Source organism: Aquarana catesbeiana, linkage group LG07 (assembly GCF_042186555.1).
Source record: "Aquarana catesbeiana isolate 2022-GZ linkage group LG07, ASM4218655v1, whole genome shotgun sequence".
Taxonomy (NCBI): Eukaryota; Metazoa; Chordata; class Amphibia; order Anura; family Ranidae; genus Aquarana; species Aquarana catesbeiana.
Window position 1 is genome coordinate 47,606,442 of NC_133330.1, and position 21,864 is coordinate 47,628,305.

A 21,864-nucleotide genomic window follows, 5' to 3' on the forward strand; every position below is an offset into this window, starting at 1 on the left:
GAGCAGAGAACCGGTGACTGACAGTCAGCAGCTCTCTGCTCAGAACTCAGCAGTGTTTGAACGCTCAGTTCCCAGTCTCAGAGCTGGCAAGGGGGGACAGATGCAGCATCCACCTAGGTAAGTATGATTCTTTCAAAAAAAAATACCATACTTCTATTTTATTTTCAACATTTCTTTATTGAATTTTCACATTTGGAAAAAAACAAAACAAAACAAAAAACAAACAAAGGTATACAAACGTTTTAGCAAGTCAGCTGTTCCGACTGGAGCACAATAAACCAGTGGTATAGTAAGAATACAAGTCAGTTATTGGTTAAACTGACTTGATCAAAGAAATAATTAACAGGACATACAGTATACAAACTATAAATGCCAACAGTGTTAACTCCAGCCTCAGCAGTGGCCACACATCCTCATCTTCCTGCACCCGGCTAGGCGGGAGATCCCTCCACTCTGCCTGCACCAGCAGACCTGTCCCTGCTGCTTCTTCTCTCCCTCACCCAGCTGGGCGGGAGATATAAATGTACCAATCATGTACCCTGCCTCACAGATGACAGCTGCTCATCTGCATCCCCCCTGCACCAGGCTGGGTGGGGGATTGCTGAGCTGCACCTGCTTCTCACCCCTTGCCTCTGACTCCTGCCTACCCACATCTCTCTGCGCCCGGCCGGGTGGGAGATGGCCGACCTTCACCTGCTGCCCACCCCTTGCCGCTGAACTCTGCCTACCAGCATCTCCCTGCGCCTGGCAGGGTGGGAGATTCCCATCTGATACCTTCCGCCACAGCCTTGCCCCTGTCTGCTGCTCGGCACCATATCCCTGCGCCCCGGAGGGCAGGAGATTCGCCCGCCCGGGATGTGGGCTGCACCTGCCACGGGTCCTCCATCTTTGGTCTCCGGTTGCCCTCGATGCTGCGCGGCTGCTGCCCTCGGCCGCCCGGCCTCATCAGGGTTGGTGGCCAGACCTCAACCTCTGGACCTCATCATCCTTCAGCCGCGCCAGCAACCACCTTTCCTTGAGGAGATGGATGTCGCGGGCCTCTGCCAGTCCCTCCCACAGACAATCCTGCACAAGGCGTTCTTCCTGGATCCGCTGCTGGTCGCCCTTCTTCAGCCCCGCCTCCGCGCATCAGTGAGTATGATTGTCATTTAATTTGGGGTAGGTCCAGTGATGCTGCCGTATCGGGCCCGCCGGATGAACACATATTTATGGTCTTAAATCGGTCCTGCCCTGCATGGGCGTGTCGGGTCCAGCGGTTAGTTCGGGCTCTGTTGCAGGTGGCACTCAGTGGGCAAGCACATGTCAGAAAACGTCAAGGACAAGATCTGGCGTCGCAAATTTATTGATTTTCTCACTCTAGTCCCTCCTGGCAGGGAGATGATTGACAAATATTGTCAGGTGGACGTTGTGGCGCAGGGCGACAAATCTAAATAGCTTCCTCAGACGTTAGGGAACTGGCTGCAGGAGTTCTGTGTTTATGCCTGAGTGCTTTGTGAGTGATTCCCGGAGTTTGCTGCATCCCTCTTTTGTTACCTTGATCTTATTTGGGGTGCCTATAAATTTTACGGGGCTCAGTGCTGGTTTCACTATGACACCTAGTTTCGCCAAAAAATGGCATTAAGAAAGGAGTTTCTTTTTGATTGCCAAAACAGTAGCCTGTGGTTATTGCTCATGTGTCCCCACAGGCCTTTGTCCTTTCAGTCCCCAGCCAGAACTCTCTCCGAAGCGTCGGCTGCCCCCAAAAAAGATTTATGCTGGCTGTTCAATGAGAGCCACTGCAGGTGGTACACCATGTGCCATTTTAAGCAGGAGTGCTCACTTTGCGGAGGTGCTCATCCAGCCAGCCGGTGTTTCTGGAAGGGAAAACAACCACTTTCCCGGACGGGGGCCAAGCCTGACCTTTCTAAACCGGAGGACGTCAGTGAACATCTTAGAGATGCTTCCCTGGCTAGACCGGTACCCCTTCATAGGGAAGCCATGATCTTGAGGGACGGTTTGGACCATGGTTTTTGGATCCCCTTCACTCCTTCCGACGTGCTGACCATAGCAACTAATTTGAAAACTTCGAGTCCATGGTGGTCCGAGAAGCTCCAGAAGGAATTGGATTTGGGGGCCTGTTTGATCTCCTCCCTTTCCACAACCTGAGGGTTTCCCCCCTCGGTGTGGTTCCAGAAAAGGCAGTGGGAAAATTCTGCCTTATCCACCATCTGTCCTATCCTTCTGGCTCCTCGGTCAATGATGGCATCGATAAGGTGGATTCCAGGGTCCACTACGCCTCTTTTGACAAGGCACTTTACGTGATCAAGGCTGCTGGTCAATCGGCTTTGCTGGCCAAGGCGGACGTTGAGTCCGCCTTCCGCCTCCTCCACCCAGAATTCTTCCATCTGCTGGGATGCTACTTTCAGGGAAGCTACTTTTTTGACATGTGCCTCACCATGTGCCATTTCGTGTTATTTTTTTGAGCTCTTCAGTAGCTTCCTTGAATAGGTAGTTGTCCAGGTGGCTGGTTTGCATTCTGTGTTGCACTACTTGGATGACTTCCTCTTCATAGGCCCAGCTGACAGTGGTCGGTGTCAGCAGCTCCTTTCTGTTTTTCAGGACACCTGTGAGCTGTTTGCTATTCTGCTGTCAGCTGACAAGACTGAGGGCCCCGTGATGCTTTTTAGCCTTTTTGGGCATAGAAATAGACACAATGGCGATGGTTTTTTCAGCTGCCCAGTGACAAGCTGGCAGGCTTCTCTCCCTGTTCCGCTTGGCAAAAGGGGCTAAAAAACTGCAGTTGAAACAGCTTGCTGGCCACTTGATCTTTGCCTGTAGAGTCATCCACATGAGGAGGGCTTTCTGTAGATGCCTGGCGTGGGCCATGAAGGGGCTGGCTGCCCCCGACCATTTTGTCCATATCACCAAGTCCATGCGGGATGACTTGGGCATATGGCTTTCCTTTCTCCAGTCCTACAATGGCCAGTCTTGTTGACTGCTGAAGGAGGTACTGAACTCACAGCTGGAGCTATTCACTGATGCGGCAGGCTCCTGTGGTTTCGGTGCCTTTTTCCAAGGGGAGTGGTCTGCCGAGTGTTGGCCGGCCTCATGGGCCGCATGGATTTGTTGCACAACCTCACTCTACTCCAATGGTCCCTCAGGAAAGAACTAGGAAATGTGAAATGACTCATATGGAGACCCCCATAAAGGTAGCTCAGCACAAGCCTTCCCAGATCACTGGGTGTAATCACTGCAGAAGCATTATGTTGCACCAGAGCCTTGGCTGTCCAGGACCTCCTCATTGGCTGAGAAAGCAGCAGTGCGCCATTGGCTCCCACTGCTGTCAATCAAAGTCAGTGAGCCAATGAGGATAGAGAATGGAAACAGAGCAGCGGCTCGGCTTCGGTGCCTCCATAGCAAGCTGCTTGCTGGGGGGCACTCAGCAGGAGTGAGAGGCCAGGAGCACTGGTGGGAGACCCGAGAAGAGGAGGATCTGAGCTGCTCTGTGCAAAACCACTGCACAGAGCAGGTAAGTATGAAAGGTTTGTTATTATTAAACAACAAAAAACAAGACTTTAATATCACTTTAATCCTTTTTCCACCAGGTCTGTATGTCGCACGGACCTGACAGCGGGGGGCATTACACACAATCCTGTGGCTGCAGCCACCGGGATTGTGTGTGAAACTGACAGGCAGAGAGCTGCCGCTCGATCGCTTGCACACACCCCTCATAACCGACACTGTCTTTTAGACCCTGCATATCTCAATAAAGAGAACCTGTCACCTAAAAATCATCACATAGGGGACTGTATGTGCCCTATGTGATGAAAAAAAAGTTAAGAAAAAAAAAATGTTTTTTATTTCTTTGCAAAAAAAATAAAGATACACCCAAGCACATAAATCCCCCTCCCTCCTAAAAAATTGAGGCCCCCCCACCCACACATATACACACGCACGAACATAAACGCATGCGTCAGGGCGCCTATGCGTGAAAACTCAGTGTATTGTACTCAATTGCAATACACATGTTACATATTGCCGCGCATGCTGGAGTGAGAGCAATAATTCTAACACAAGACCTCCTCCAAAACACTAAACTGATATCTATAGGGGGCTTTTGAAGCATCGCCTATAGAAAACATAGGGTACTGAAGTTTGACGCCATTTCACGGGCGCACAAAAATTTATGGTTTGGCATGTTGGGTATCTATTTACTCGGTGCAACCTCGTCTTTTATATCTTGCCAAAAATTTGGGTCATTTATTGCGTTTGTTTGCTCTAAAATTCACGTTGTTGTGTTTTTTTTAACTGAAATTTTGCATTTCCTAGACCTTTGCGGTAATATCGTGTGACATAAAAAAATTGCAACTACCACTATTTTATTCTCTAGGGCAGTGATGGTGAACCTTGGCACCCCAGATGTTTTGGAACTACATTTCCCAAGATGCTCAACTACACTGCACAGTGCATGAGCATCATGGGACATGTAGTTCCAAAACATCTGGGGTGCCAAGGTTCGCCATCACTGCTCTACGGTATCTGCTTTCAGAAAACATATAATATTTGTGGGTTTTGTGTAATCTTCAGGCCTAAAATGATTTTTTAGACATGTGTTAAAAAAAAACAAAAAAAACACGCAAAAACGGCTCTGGCAGCGAAAGGGTTAATACCTCTTTAATTCCAGAAAACAATTACGCCTCTTTGGAACCTGACGCATAGTAAAAATTACAATTTACCACATTTAATCGTAGATTAATGGGCTTTAAAACATTTCCTGAATTATTTGGCTACAAAATGATGTAAGGAAGTGGAAGTGGTGAGCAGCACATGTGTTGGGAGGGATTATCCATGCAGAGGTGTACCGACTTGTAGACCGGTTCCCCAAAGCCTCTAGATTAGACACTGGCCAAATAGCATATAACAAAGTCACTTTGGAGCAGAATGTGAACTTGTCTCTTTCTCCAGGGAACAAAACCCAAGAAAACTTTTCACCAAAGGAAGCAATCCGGCAGCAGGCTGATTTCACCTTCTCACCTTGTACCACACAGGCCCATCAATCTTGTGCTTCATCTCTGGATTTTTCTGCAGATTTAGGATTTGTACAATTTCTTGGTGCTCAGAGTCAGCTCACAGGGGAGCCTTCACTAAAATAACATCTTAAAAACGACCGCGCTTGATTGACTTCACTGACAACGTGTGCTTCAGTGGAAATATCTTTCACCGCAAAATCTTTTCTTATAAGTAGAAAAACAGAAAAAGTGAGAATATGTTAGAAAATGAAATACAGTGCATTCTATATATACCTTCGCTCCGACATGGCAGGTAATGTCAACCTTCTGTATGAAGGCTCACATATAGGATACAAGATGGATACGTTGGAAGCATACTTGTTTTGCATTGCACCTCCTCTTTCTTAAAGTGGTTGTAAACCCTTACATATATCCAATGAAGGGACTATCCTCTGGGGATACCCAGAGATGAAGCAAATCCTCCTACAGAAGTTGTACCTGTTTATCTGCAGCGTTCTCTTCTCTACATCCACTCAAAGTGCTGCATTTATAAAGCTTTCAAGAGTTCAGAAAAAAAAGGGGGGGGGGGTGGAGTTGATGATACACTCTGCAGAGCTCACTGAGTAGAGCTCTGAGAGCTGATTGGAGGGAAGGGACCCCCCCTCTTCACATAGCACACAGGAACAGACTTGAGGCTGTCAATCAGCTGGAGGTCCCTCCCCTCTCACCATTTTTCTCTTTTGCCCTGTACACATGATCGGACATTGATCGGACATTCCGACGACAAAATCCGTCAGATTTTTTCCGACGGATTTTGGGCCAAACTTGTCTTGCATACACACGGTCGCACAAAGTTGTCAGAAAATCTGATCGTTCTGAACGCGGTGACGTAGAACACGTACGTCAGGACTATAAACGCGGCAGTAGCCAATAGCTTTAGTCTCTTTGTTTATTCTGAGCATGCGTGGCACTTTGTGCGTTGGATTTTTATACACACAATTGGAATTTAAACAATCGGATTTTGTTGTCGGAAAATGTTATATCCTGCTCTCAAACTTTGTGTGTCAGAAATTCCGACGGAAAAAGCCCGATGGAGCCCACACACGATCGGAATGTCCGACAACACAATCCGATCGCACTTTTTCCGTCGGAAAATCCGACCGTGTGTACAGGGCATTAGTGTCAGGAAAACTTGTCAGAAGTAATTCATGCTGATAGCAGAGGAAGGAAGCAGCAGACAAAAGTGACACTTATGCCGCGTACACACGATCGGAAATTCGACCAGCAAAAGACCGATGAGAGCTTTTGGTTGGAAAATGCGACCGTGTGTATGCTCCATCGGACTTTTGTTGGCAGAATTCCAGCCAGCAAAAGACTGGGAGCAGGTTCTCAATTTTTCGGTCGGAAAAAGTTCCTATCTGAAAATACGTTCGTTTGTATGCAATTCGGACGCGCAAAAAATCACGCATGCTCGGAAACAATTGGACGCATGCTCGGAAGCATTGAACTTCATTTTTGGCTCGTCGTAGTGTTGTACATCACCGCGTTCTTGGCGGTCGAAAGTGCAGAGAACTTTTGTGTATGCAAGGCAAGCTTGAGCGGAATTCTGTCGGAAAAACCATCCAAGTTTTTTTCGGATGGAAATTCCGATCGAGTGTACGCCGCATTAGGGGTTGATTTACTAAAACTGGTGCACTCCAAATTTGTTGTTTTCACCAGTTTTTTTCAGGCCAGTAACACACCTCCTGTATTAGAGTGCGCCCACTCTAGATGAAGGAGCAACAGAGATACCTTTGGACAGCAGCATTGTGACCATGAGGTATGCATTGGAGTGATGTCATCGTGGCTCGGTCATTTAAATGGTCAGAGCCCACAAACCTGGGAGGAAGTCTGGGTGAAGATGGAAGTGCTGGGAGCTGTAACAGCATATTGCTGGAGATCTTCATTTAAAAGGTAAGTTTCTTATAATGTGCTAGTATGTGATGATATTAACTTGCAGGGGGACCATTTTTTTTTTTTTTTTACAGACTAAAGTGGTTGTAACCCTAAAATGATCCTTTAAAGTATGTTACACAGCACAGAGCTTCTGAAAAACCTGGTTGATCCCGCCAGTTTCTGTGTCCCCCTGTCTCTGCTGACCACGCTAATCATGGCTGCTGATCCATGATTACAGTGGTCAATTTACGTGCCTCTGTCATCCGCTGCTCTCCTCTTTCACCCCTCTCACCCTCCCTCCTTGCCTGTCAGCTCAGGTGTAGAGTATGTTGTGTTAAAGCGGACCTTCAGTCATTTTTTCAACTTTCCATCTATTAAATCTTCTGCCCTTGTTGTTTTAACTTTGGATAGTAAAACATTTTTTTTTTTCTGCCAGTAAATACCTTATACAGCCCACTTCCTGTTTCTTGTCTGGTAAAAAGTCTAGGCTTATGAAATCATGCACAGCTGTCTCTTTCACTCTCATGAGAGTTGTTTGCCTGGAAGGGAGGGGGGATGAGTCATAAGAGGGCCAATGAGAGCTTCAGAGCTGGAGGTGTGCCTCTGTGTGTCTGTGTAAATCCAGGAAGTGAACAGGCAGCAGCTTCAGCTGCCCACAATTAAAATGATTGCAGCCAGACTCAGTGGAGGGAGATTTCTGCAGCATATTTGGCAAGTACAGAGTTACAGTATATATAAAATAATATGCGGTTGGAGGGAAGCTTCAGAATGGCAAAGATGTTTTTATTACAGATTATGTGAGCAGACTGCAGACTGAAGAAAGACTGAAGAAAGCGTTTGTTAACTCCCCCAAAAAAATAGATTTCCTGGTACCTTAAAAGAGATTAAACAGAACAGTGCTTGTGCTGTGTAATCTGCCCCCCTCTAAACTATACCCCCCCCCCGAATCTGGCACTTCCTGTATCTCCTCTCTAAACAGACCACAAAAATCAGGGCAGCTCCGCCCTGATCACCGTGGTCTAATTGCGGGCCTCTGTCATCGCTGCTGTCCCCTCTGCTCTCTTGTCTCCCCCATCATCCCCCTCCTTCCTGCCTGTCAGCTCGTGTCTCCGTCTCCGACCCCCCCCCCCCCCCCGCTGCTTCTAATAAAATTTTTTAAATGTTTTTTGCTCACTGCCAGCAACTCTTTCATATCCTGGCAGAGCACACCACATTATTCTTTTAGAAAAACGAGCGCTGTAAATACCGTTTTAGCGATGTCTTTATCGATGTCTGGTCACGTGACTCTCGGACGGTTTCCATGGCTATTGCAGTTGAGGCTAAGCGGCCATGTGATCTCCCCGGCTGACGTCAGAGGGAGATCACGGCCCCTCCTGCAGTATGCTTCCATCAGAGCTGTACAGCGGCCGCGAGTCATGTGACCGGCCTGAAGACAGCTCTAAATAGGTACTTACAGCACTCTTTTTTCTAAAAGACAGGTACAGTGTGCTCTGCCAGGCTCTAATAGAGAGTCTGGTAGTGTTTAACGCATATGGGTTAACAAACCATTTAATAAATCCTGTAATCCGCTGTGTTACAGGGTTATATCATGTGCAGTGTGTGTCTTTGTGTAAAATGATTGTGATAAATACCTTATTTGCAGGGCCGCTGGGCGCTCACGTGACTTCCTGCTCTCCTCCTCTCCTCCCGGCTGACTTCAGCAGGGAATCTCGGCCCCTCCCTCTGCAGTGCTTGTAGCGGCAAAGGAGACCGAATGGCGGGTCACATGAGCGCCCAACGGCATACCAAATAAGGCATTTATCGCAATCATTTTACACAAAGACACACACATTGCACGTCATATAATCCTGTAACAAAGCAGATTACAGGATTTATTAATGTTGACTTTACTACCACTTTAACCACTTCCGGACCACAGAACTCCGATATACGTCCTTACTCTGAGGACGGATATCGTTGTACCGGTATTCTCGTGTTTGGCCAGCGGTTCGCTACAAGATAAAAGTGGTCTCTGTGGCGGATTCGCCTCGAGATCACTTTTATCGGCGGCGGGAGAGGGCCCCCCTCCCGCCATGCTCTGGTGCCCTCCACCGCTTACCGGAGCCGTCAGCAGCGGCGGAGGCGATCAAGTCCTATCTGTGGCTGGTCATGGAGATGAGTGAGGGTAAGATGGCCCCCATCTGTCTCCATGACATTGGGGGGCAGAAGCGACATCAAAACGTCACTTCCGTCCTTAGCTCTTAAAGGGCCATTTTTTTAGAATCGTTTTTTTAAATGAAATTTTTTTTTAATTGCACATTAGTGTAAATATGAGATCTGAGGTCTTTTTGACCCCAGATCCCATATTTAGGAGGTCCTGTCATGCTTTTTTTCTATTACAAGGGATGTTTACATTTCTTGTAATAGGAATAAAAGTGACACAATTAATATTTTTTTTTAAAACAGTGTAAAAATAAAAAATACAAGGTAAAATAAATAAGAAAAAAAAAATGTAAACACGCCTCGTCCCGCCGAGCTCGCGCGCAGAAGCGAACACATACGTGAGTAGCGCCGCATATGAAAACAGTGTTCAAACCACACATGTGAGGTATCGCTGCGATCGGTAGAGCAAGAGCAAAAATTTTAGCCCTAGACCTCCTCTGTAACTTAAAACATGCAACCTGTAGAATTTTTTAAACGTCGCCTATGGAGATTCTTTCAAGGGTAAAAGTTTGTCGCCATTACACGAGCGGGTGCAATTTTGAAGCGTGACATGTTGGGTATCAATTTACTCGGCATAACATTATCTTTCACAATAAAAAAAAAATAGGCTAACTATACTGTTGTCTTATTTTTTAATTCAAAAAGTGTATTTTTCACAAAAAAAGTGCGCTTGTAAGACCGCTGCGCAAATACGGTGTGACAGAAAGTATTGCAACGACCGCCATTTTATTCTCTAGGGTGTTAGAAAAAAATTATAATATTTGGGGGTTCTAAGTAATTTTCTAGCAAAAAAAAAATGTTTTTAACTTGTAAACAACACATCTAAAAAAGAGGCCCAGTCCTTAAGTGGTTAACTCCGCTCTAGGCAATTACAGCAAAAGTTCTGTTCCTTTTCGGATTAAGGTTTTACATAAATGAATAAAAGCTGCCTATTGTAAGCACCTCTGTCAGTGTTAAAAGGTTTGTCTCAACCCCGTAACTGCTACATCTGCAGGATAGCTTGTTCTGTTGAAAAAGAACAGACTTACTGGGCAAATCGCCAGATGAAACTAGAAGAAAGAACGCTTAAAAATAACAACTAATGCAGCCATCATCTAAAAAATTGGTAGGCTACAATATCATAAATGCTTGCTTTTGGGTTTAATACAGCTTTAGAAACTTGCTCCCATTGCAATGTATGTTACAGCATCATACTTTATATGTTTGTTGTCGTGCATTGTTATTTATTGTCAATTGCACCCCAGTGCACATCTTCAGGGCACCCCAAGGCAAAGATGCTAATGTTTCCTGTGTTGTGGTGCACTTAAAGTATCTTAGCAGGATCTTCGTTATTTCTTTATGCGCTAACAGCTTATTCAGAATGAATCGGTTGCCTAACACGTATCTCAACACATGAAAACTCAAGCTCAACAACTGCTTTTTAATTATAAAAGGTGAAAATTATTTAAAATGCTTTTGCTTGCTGTAAATTGTGACATGTGAGCAATGTATTTATGCAGAGTTATAAAGTTACTAAAAGGTCCAAATTTATCACTAGAGAGTTTAGCATTGTAATTGAAGTGTTTGTATAGTCAAGTCTATTTTTTGTTCTTGTTTTGATTAGGAGAGGAACAGATTAAAACTCCTCTTAGGTTATGTATGTCCTGAAAGGAAGAGAGGAAAGATCCCTGGTGCCGCAAATCCACAGAGTCCTATGGTGGTAAGAGAGAGACAACCTCAGCCTGGGCTCCCACCAGGCCATGCCCCCAATGCGTTTCACTCTGCCCCCCCTGGAGCCTAGTCATGGGGAACCATGACTAAGCTTCAGGGGTATAGTGAAATGCGTTGGGAGTGTGGCCTGGCAGGAGCCAAGGCTGAAGTTGTCTCTCTCCTACCACCATACGACTACGTGGATGTGCGGCACCAGGGATCTTTCCTCTTTTCCTTCCAGTGACTCCAGGAGCTGGGACGAGCTCCATCCCTTGCTGGCACTCCGGCAGTGGATGCAACATCATCTACACTACTCCCCATAGTGATGGAGCCTGAGCAGCACACTAACCGAACTGTGGGTCACAGTTATGTGTGTCCTGCCAGGGAGATTTCCCTTTATTTCAAATCTTGAAGATCTGAAAGAATTTTGCGAGGAAATCTCCAAAAATAAGATGAATTCCTATCTCAGACAGTTGTCACCAGAATAATATTCCCATTGAAAGATTTGCCCTCACCTACTGTTCTCAATTTAGTCCCAGAGTATGCAAAGCTTAACAGAGGGACTACATGAATGATGGAGAAGTTAGAGCCTAGAAAGGAGTTATGTAATGGTGAAGGTTTAGGAATGTGTAGTGGTGTAATGTATGAGGTGTTTGAGATGTGTAATGGGCTAAGGTTGAGTGGGGGGGGCTTACTTTTAGAAGGTGGTTGGCTTAGAAAAGGAGGAGTCAACAGGGTTGCTTCAAAAGGACAAACATTCCAAAAAAATCTACAGAGCTGGAAAGTTGGCCTGCTGACCTATCCCCTATAAAACAGATGGCCATTTGGAGAGGTTATTTTTCAAGGCAGTCAGAAGGTGGGGCAGGTCTTTGGTATTAAAAAAAGAAGTTGGAAGTTTTAGTAAAAGGGGGTACATCTGTTGGTATCTGGTTCTGGTCCAGTTAGAACTCGTTCCTTGGGGATCTTATGGTGGTAGTGAGGTGAGGCTGAGTGCCCTTTCACTCTATCCAAAACTGAAAAAAAAAAAAACGTTTTGCTTATACAGGCACTTTAAGCTACTAAAAAGTTTCCTATGCTTCTGCACTTAAAGTAGAACTATAGGCAAAACGTTTTTTTCTTTAACCACTTAAGGACCAAGCCTATTTCTGACACTTTTTGCTTACAAGTTACATCTGTATTTTTTGCTAGAAAATTGCTTAGAACCATATATATATATATATATATCATTTTTTTTTTTTTTTAGCAAAGACTGGAGAATAAAATGGCAGTCATTGCAATATTTTATGTCACACAATATTTGCGCAGCCGTCTTTCAAATGCAATTTTTTTGGAAAAAAATACAATTCACTGAAGTTAAAAGAAACTAAACAGTAAAGTTAGCCCAATTTATTTGTATATTGTGAAAGATGATGTTATGGCAAGTAAATAGATACCTAACATGTCATGTTAAAATTGTGCACACTTGTGGAATGGCGACAAACTACAGTACTTAAAAATCTCCATAGGCGATGTTTTAAAAAATGTTAACGGTTACCAGTTTAGAGTTACAGAGGAGATATTTTGCTGGAATTATTGTTCTCGCTCTGACGATCACAGCGATACCTCACATGTGTGATTTGAACACCGTTTACATTTGCGGGAGTGACTTACGTAAGCGTTATCTTTGGTGCTTTCATTTTTTTCTTTTTTTGTTCTTACTTTTTTTTTTTTTTATTCATTTTTACACTGTCCTTTAAAAAAAAAAAACTGCGCAAGAGAGACGCCTTGCTGCGATATATACAGCATACGGTCCTCAAGTGATTAATCCATTCAAAATCAGGGTAAAACCCAGCTAACTGACATGGCATACCTTCCTTACTCTATATACAACTTCTAAAATTAACCCTTAAATAGTAACTCCACCTTTGTTGAGAAAAAAAAAATTCCCCCTGGGTGATCTATGCACATTGCAGGGATTTTAAAAAACTTTGTTGCAGATTCCTACCTTTTGTTATTCCTTGTTAATAGCTGTTTTGCAGGATTCTAGTGAAGAAAGTTTGAGGGTCTGAATCCCTTTAGATATGATTAACCCTTTGGAGTATCTCACCAAAACTGAAATGCTTGTTGCAGAGGATGTAATGATGCTCAAAATACCTGATTTGTATCTTAGCACAGATGTCTGACAAAATGTGAGCCAATCACACAAGCAGGAAATAACATTTCTTGGGGCGTATTGTACACCATCTGTGTGCAGAACACCTCCAGGTTGCCGTATTGCATTGCATTTCACAGAAAATGTCAGCACTGCAGATTGGACAGGAAAAGTATTTGTTAATAATTTTATATTACAATATGGCTTGTTTAGCAATTGTGTATACTATATTATTATTTTTTTATTTGCACATATTTTTTCCCCACAAAAGTGTAGTTTCCCTTTAGGTGATATAGATTCCTATACATACATATGGTTTGCACATTGCAAAGATAAAAGAACATTTATTTTTCAATTTTATTAGCATGGCAAAATGTTACATAATGTTTTATAGAATTTGTTACAGCAAGCAAAAAAAAAACAATTTAAGTATTTAAAGTGTTACTAAACCCAGAACCTACATTCACTATATCTGATCTCACACAGTACATAGAAATGCAATTATTTTAGTAAATATAACCTTTTCTCATCAGCAGTATATAGCAGTCTTGTGACTTGTATCAGTTCCTTGTAAAGCTTGTAGGAGGAGTTTTCATTCTCCCCCAATCCTCTGTCTTGACATGTCTGGACAGTGCTGATTGGCCCTGTGCTTATCACATGCACTCTCCCCAAAAAAATAAACTCTCTAGCAATACACACCAAAGTGAACTACTGTGTGTACCTGTGTTTCAATAAACAATGCATGTTGAGCAACCAATCGAGTACTGCCTAGTTTGTGGTTGTCAGCAGTTTGGAATATCTGATATCTATATTCAGACTGGGAGGAAGCAGTATATGACGAAAGCACTCAAGCGGAGTGTGGGACGTTCCGTTACATTGGTGGCAAGCAGCGGGAAAGCTTCGTGCAGTCTGGGACATCCAAACCTCCACCTGGATCCAAGATCAGGATAGGAGACTTCGGTCACCCCAGCAGACATATGGATCTGGCATCAGAGTTCCTGGGGCTGCTGTGGATCATCCTTTCAGCATACTCCAGGACTGTGTCTGAGGATGAATACCTGGAGCTCAGGCAGCAGGTTCGGGTAGGACTCTGGATTGGAGCCCTCCAGGTCACTGGTATGAAACAATGCAAGTGCTTTCCAACCCCAGAGCAATGGGCCAGTGACCAGCGGGGGTCGCGGATGACATTCCTGGGAGAGCGGCCCCAGGAGCAATGGATGACTGAGTTGGACAGGCTGGTCCAGCAGGAGATAGAGCTGGACAATTGGTATCGGGCTCTACAATGGCACGCAGAGCAGGGATATTTAGGGGAGACAACAGAATGCTCTCCTTAGGGATATGACTTTGGCGGACCTGGATACGTTTTGTGTTTGGCGATGAAGGGGAACCTACCCTTGAGGACTGACAATACAGAGAGGCTATGCTCCATGTTGCAGGGGTGTCAGAGCTTAAACCTGATCTGGACTATTTGCAAAGTAAGGAATAGTATCTGGAAAGGGCATACAGGAAACTGCTAGGACACGTTCAGCAGCATGCCAGAGAATCTGGAGATTACCGTCTCCAAAGCTGAAGTGCTGACAACAGGGCAGAGCTCTGCTAAGTTTTGCCCAGCACCAACAGAAGCTTCAGCCTCATGGAGAGAAGAGGCAGTCAAACTTTCTCCCACAACAATGACAGGGACATGGGATTTTCTGTCAGCAACATCTGTGGAGTTACCAGAAACCTCTACAGCTGAAGCGCTGACTACTGGACAGAGGGTCCAAGACCTCTGCCCTACACTTGTGGCAGGTCCAGAAGCCCAGGGTGAGAAGGTAGTGGTCTTTCCTCCCCAGCAAGGATCCATGCACCTGGGAGACAGTATTAGAGACATGTCGTCCCAGCAGCCAGATGAGGGTAAGGGAGGTGAAGCAGCCGGCTTCCCCTCCCAGCAGCAGATGGCACCTCAGAATGATGCCAGCAACCCAGCAGAAGGGCTGGCAACAGGGCCGAGTGCTGCTAGCCTCTGCTCTAAACTAGCAAAAGATGAGGTCTCCATCTGTATACCCCAGGGATGAGCCCAGCCACCCTGTCTTCTCTCCAGTGGCTGAAAGGACTCCAGGGAGAAGGGCCAGTCCACACTTCTCCCCAGCGGCAGGTATGTTCTCTGAGACTGACAGAGGTTGGTTGGGTGAGTAATGTTATGTTTGGGACAATTTATTTGGGGTACTGTGTGGATACTGGCATTGGGGGACTGGAACTACTGACTAACTTCAGAGTCAACCCGTTTGGGGTCTCCTCCTGTGTTAGTCTGCTGCCGAAAGGGGAGAGATGTGACGGGAGTCACTTTGGGCAGGGGGCCCGTGGAACCCAGATTTCCTTGGGGAGGTTGGGAGACCCTTGTTTCAGCTACCCATGCACCTCCTACTTCTAAGTCACCCAGTGTCTCTAATAGGGGCACAGGGTGACCGAGAAATCCAATCTGATCTGTACTAATCAGACTCACTGTACAACCACACTGGAATGTTATATATATATATATATATATATATATATATATATACAGTATCTCACAAAAGTGAATACACCCCTCACATTTTTGTAAATATTTTATTTATTTATATCTTTTCATGTGATAACACTGAAGAGATGACACTTTGCTACAATGTAAAGTAGTGTACAGCAAACACACTTACACATTCCATAATATCCAAGGCAGATACACTAGAACAATGGAATACAGCCACACCCCAAACAACCCAGCCAAGAGTACACAACAAAATGAGACAATATACTATATATATATATATATATATATATATATATATATATATATATATATATATACAGTATATCACAAAAGTGAGTACACCCCTCACATTTCTGTAAATATTTTATTATATATTTTCATGTAACAACACTGCAGAAATGACACTTTACTACAATGTAAAGTAGTGAGTGTACAGCTTGTATAACAGTGTCAATTTGTTGTCCCCTCAAAATAACTCAACACACAGCCATTAATCGCGCTGATAAGTGAACATAAACCATAAATAATAAAAAAAACTGAGTGAAATATTAATCACTACAAAAATTATATAATATATAATAATAAAGCATGACAGCTGTGACTTTAAGTGTATCTCCCGTGCTGGTCTGCCGCTAGGACCTCGGATCATCACATTAAATTCGGCTCAGATGAAATGCCAGCCAAAGGTGCTGCTTTAAGAAGACATTAAGGTGGGCGTGCCAGAGAACAGGTGAATCGTGCGGCAATTCAGCTGGCTAAGCGCTGACTGAGGCACACCCACCTTAATGTCTTCCTAAAGCAACACCTTTGGCCGGCATTCCATCTGAGCAGATTTATCTAATGTGATCATCTGAGGTCCTAGCGGCAGACCAGCATGGGAGATACACTTAAAGTCACAGCTGTCGTGCTTTTCATGATCCTCTGTAATGGGGGATCATGCCTGTCTGGTAAGAAGTAACCCCTTCTATACCGGTGGTGGATCACATTTCTACGTTACACAGTAGTTGAAGACCATCTCATTCGGACTATATTGCTTTTTCTTTTGTTTTGCACGGGTGGATGATATTTGCTATCAGTGATCACAGAGACTTATATGTTATTTGATTTTGTGTATTACACAAACCCAGTCTGGTTATTATATATTATATAATTTTTTTAGTGATTAATATTTCACTCAGTTTTATTTATTATTTATGGTTTATGTTCACTTATCAGCGCGATTAATGGCTGTGTGTTGAGTTATTTTGAGGGGACAACAAATTGACACTGTTATACAAGCTGTACACTCACTACTTTACATTGTAGTAAAGTGTAATTTCTTCAGTGTTGTTACATGAAAATATATAATAAAATATTTACAGAAATGTGAGGGGTGTACTCACTTTTGTGAGATACTATATATATATATATATATATATATATATATATATATATATATATATATATATATATATATTGTATATTGTCTCATTTTGTTGTGTACTCTTGGCTGGGTTGTTTGGGGTGTGGCTGTATTCCATTGATCTAGTGTATCTGCCTTGGATATTATGGAATGTGTAAGTGTGTTTGCTGTGAGGATGGGGGGGGGGGGGGGGATTCCTCCAACAGCTCTCCCTGCTGATTGGACAGTCTACCCTGCCTAGAATGCAAAGGGGGGGGTTGTCCTGAGTATTAGGGGGGTGGGGAATCAAATGAGCAGTCTGAATATTAATACAACTCCAGCCAATCCCTGGGGTAAAGTGCCCAGATGGTGGTTGGAAGAGTATATAAATAGCCTGGAGCCTGGGAAAGCAGGAGGGGAGGTTCCCAGCCAGAATATATTCTATAAATATATCCCATAGTTTTTGGGCAAACCAATCATATAAATATGTAGCAGAATACATTTTGGCCTAAATTTATAAAGAATTCATATTTTTTGAAAAAATTGTATTGGATGAGTTTTATAGCAGAAAGTAAAAAAAAGGGGGAGGTGGGTCAAATTGTTTATTAAAAGGTTTACAAAGATGGAGGGGTTACAGAGCCAAAGGCACAAGCCTTGCACAACATAGTTTGGCAGGTCAAATTAGAAACATCATTAAGAGTATGGTAAAGATGGTATTGCCAAAGGAACTACCCAATCAACAGAGTTAGGGAAAGCCTAGACATAGAGTAGAAGAGTCAGACAAGGAAGATGGTAAATTAGTGGGGGGAGGGGGGCATTGGCCCAAATGGGTTCCTGGTGGCTACATGGAGTCTTTAGGCAATGTATGTTTTTTTCAGAGATCTAGTACTCGATGGTCAAAGTTATTTGGTAGAAATCACGAGATCCATGGTTCACAGATTTTGTTGAATTTAGGAACAGAAACACACCCATTTAAAAAAATTCCCTGTACACAAACCTTCATTTCTTGGGCCTTCAACGCAGTCATATGATGAGCTTGCGTCCCTCTTTATCTTCTTCAACGTCTTTGGTGGGCAATCTTTTGCTTCTGGCATTCATATATCACTTGTGATCTCTGTTCTATTGTAAGCCCAGGCTGTGTATTGATGTAACCCCAGGGTGTGTCATTGACAATCTAGATTTATAGGATGTAGGTTGGAAGTCACTGGGTGAGAGGAAAGCTCTGGAGCATGAAAGAGAGAGTAATATATTGGATCTTTTTTAATATATAAGGTGGTCAAGAGAAGTTTGTTAAAAAAAATCCAATGAAGTTTTGATTTATTATTACATTAATTCCATAGCAAAGAAAATATATATAGCCGGAGAACCTAACAAACGTTCCTATTTCATTTCGGATGGTCTGGATAAAAGCTACAAGTTTTGTCTGGATTTGTGGTTCTCACATCTGCTTTCTCCTCCATCATTAGTTAGCCTTAATCAATTCTTGCTGCATATTCTTAATTACTTCTACGGATAACAAATGAGATTTGTAATAAATTGCTATTGACAATTCTCAGCTGACAGTATGACAAAACAACTGTGATTATGTCAATATGAATTTAGGAAACGCTGTAGTAGATCAGGGTGTAGAGTATTTTTTTTTTTTTTGCACAACCCAAGAAAATTATACATTTTGAAAAAAGTGCTGTTTATTTTTTTAAGGCTATATACACCAGTGTAGCCAGTTTTTCACCTTAATCCTCAATAAGGCTATATGATACAGGTCAGTCAGAATAATGAAGTGCCTTCCCTTCACTTAATCTGCTATTCAATCTCTATAATTAAAAGAATGTGAAAAAGCTACCCTTGCAGTCGGGCTTCCCCAGCACTGCAGAAGTAAATGCTAATTTTACTCTATGGTACTGATAAAAAGCACTTTTACTTACCCTATCCTTTGCTCCTCTGGGCACCAGCACCCACCTTTTCTCTACGATGGTCCAGCTTGTGCGTGGGCCCTTGGGGCCTTCACTTAAAACTCAGTACTGATGGCCCTGCATTGTGATGATGTCATAGCTGACACCATTGTGCAGCGCGCCAAAGAGAAGAGGCTGTGGGGGATTAGTCACATGAAAGGAGGAGCCTGCAGGAGCAAGGGATAACATATCTAAATGTGCTATTAACTGGTGTTCTAGGGGAAAATTTGCATTTTCCATTCCAGTGAAGGGGAAGCCCAACTGCAAGGGTTTATTGTTTGTTTCCCAGAGATCGTGTTTAAAGAGGAAGTCTCACCATTTATATATTTTCTTTATCTTCTCCTCCAGGGGAAAATTAGCATGTTTTAATTGGTCTAGTGGATCCAGAGCTAGCATAGTTGACAGGGCACCCCCCTCCCACACCACTGTCCAACCACGCTGCTCTGTAGGAGAAAAATATTTAATTAGCGCTTATTGACATTACTTGTTCTGGACACCAGGTGTTTGCCTGAGACCAGTGCTGTTAAAGTGCATGCACCATTATGTACTGAGAGACATTTATGTGTTCATAGGCACTGTGCCACTTTATGTTTGGTCCCTCCTGTTGCCATGTCATAGATAAGGTTAGTGCCCATATAAATGCCAGCTTTGGGAGGAGCCCAGTCAGTCGGGGTTTGGAAGCAGGACATCCCAATGCTGTAAAGATGTGATCCTATACTGAGCTTATATAAAGGACCCTGTGTCGGGCTGAATTCCCAGGTAGTACAGATCGTGTGAGGACTAGCTGCAGTCATCCTATCTGACCTTCTTCTGCAGGTCCTGTAGCGGGAGACAATTGGACTTAAGGGCCTGGAACAGAGTCTTCATATGAGAGTGGCAGTTGAAACCCGGGGATAGATGACATCAGGGAGAGTTTCTGGCTAGGTAAAGCTCTAGAAAGACATTTCGAAGAAACTGATATAATGATAGAAGGACCTTGTCACCCCTCACCCCTGACCCTGCGGGTGCTGTGGCTTGGTGGTGGATACTCTAGAGCTGAGAAGCTTAGTATACATGGGGAAGTGGTCCCAAGTAAAAGGGAAGATGACTTAAATAGGTGTCATTTTGCTCTAAATGTTACAAGTTACATGACTGTTGCAGGATGTACATTCATGATAGTGTTACTCTGTTCTGTCAGGATGTCACATGTGATATGCCATGTGAAGAAATGTGAAGTTGCAGTAAAGTGCTGAAAATGCCTCTGAGTGTGAACATTCCTTTACTTCAAGTGTTAGGCCTGAGGCTAGGGACTGTGTGAGCAGGCCTATAGCCGAGAGAAATGGGTCCAAGATGGTTGCTAAAAGACAGTAATATGGGTGCTCTATCTAAGAAGAAGGCGGGTGGGACTTGTACAGTGGCCGTGCAGTCTAAATGTAACATATGTATATCAACACAGAACTGTACATGCTTTTGCACAAACCAGATCCAATTTTAAGCATGGTGTGTGGTATACTGTGGGCAGCTTTCATCTGCTCTGATGAGTAAGAGTAACATCAATGTGCTTGACATGTACATGTGTGGGTAAGATTTTATTCATAATGAGACTTCTTTAATATGTGTCTGTAATTAAAGGGGAAGAGATCAAAGGGGGCGGCACTTTGTGTGAAGCACAAGGTAGCAACAGAATTGCTTGGTGAATATGTAGGAATTTTATTGGTTATGAACAATGATACATACATAGAATACTGATACATAAATATGGTAATGGTATCAAAAACTTGATATTCAACATATTAATAACAGTGGTAGCTCAAGATAAAACAACAATAACATTCCAGAGTTCACCAAGAACAAAATTAGGTAAAAATATTGGCACGGTAGGGCCTCCCTAGGCCTGTGGGTAGAGGTAGTATGGTAGTAGCTTGAAATTCAAGTAAATATAAGTAGGAGCACGGCAAAGGGTAGCTCTATGCGTTTCATGGTATTTGAACCACTCATCAGGAGCAAGGCACGTGATGATTCTATAATGTAATAGTGATATACGGGTAAATAGATTGAAGTAGTGAGGAACATGGACAGGAGAAGGGTAGATAAGCCCTACACAGAGTACATGTTGACTTACTCAGATACATTAATTGGTGGTAGGGTGGCCGGGTGTCACAACCAACCAGGGACACCCCCAACCGAGAGCTGAGGAAGGCAGCTCGGAAATGACAACCCATGCAGGCTGAAGCCAGGGCAGGCATGGAGATAGCGAGGCACTACTGGGGAAGTGAAAAAATAGGGTGAGCCAAATAAATCAATGGGGAAGTGAATTAAAGGGATGTATGTATTGGCTAGCATTGGCTTGGCATAAAGTAACCAATCAGAATGTATGTACAGGTCTGACTTCAGCACAGAAGATTCTGTTCGGTTCACTTAAAAATGAACATCCATTTTACTGAATAAAGCCTATTTATCTATGCATAGAAGGGCTCTTTTTGCATACAGATCACCCACAGTAACCAGTAAAATGTAATAAAGTAAGTTGAACCAGACAGACAGCAAAATGAACTGTAAAAGTAAAAAAGCAAGGTCATTAAATGTAACTGAGAAAATAATGAACACAATTTCATTCCACTGGATATGATTTATTAATGAAGTCAAGAATTTCAAATTAGTAAAGTGAATTTCCACTGTTCATGTGCATGTTTTTTTGTTTTTGTTTTTTGACTCGTTTAATTATATCCGTACATGCTTTGCATGGCTCTGTTTCTACATGTGATGCGCATGTTAAATTTTTAATCAGGTCACCACTGCTTGGAAAGCATACATTCATATTGTGGCACGTACACACCATATGGAAGAGGGCTCAGTAAATTCACTGTATGTACCATGTGGTGAATGCATCCATGTCGGTGTATAGCATGTGCATAGTAACTACTATAAGGATATTTTGGGTATTCATGCACAATCAATACACTGGATTAATAAAGTAAATAAATACAAAGCCACTACATTAAAAAGCAGGACTTTACCTTAAAGGAAGCATGGCTTCATTTTATTCATTAGGGCTCCTAATGCAGTGTTTTTGTCTTTCTGTATCTATACCATGGCTTAAC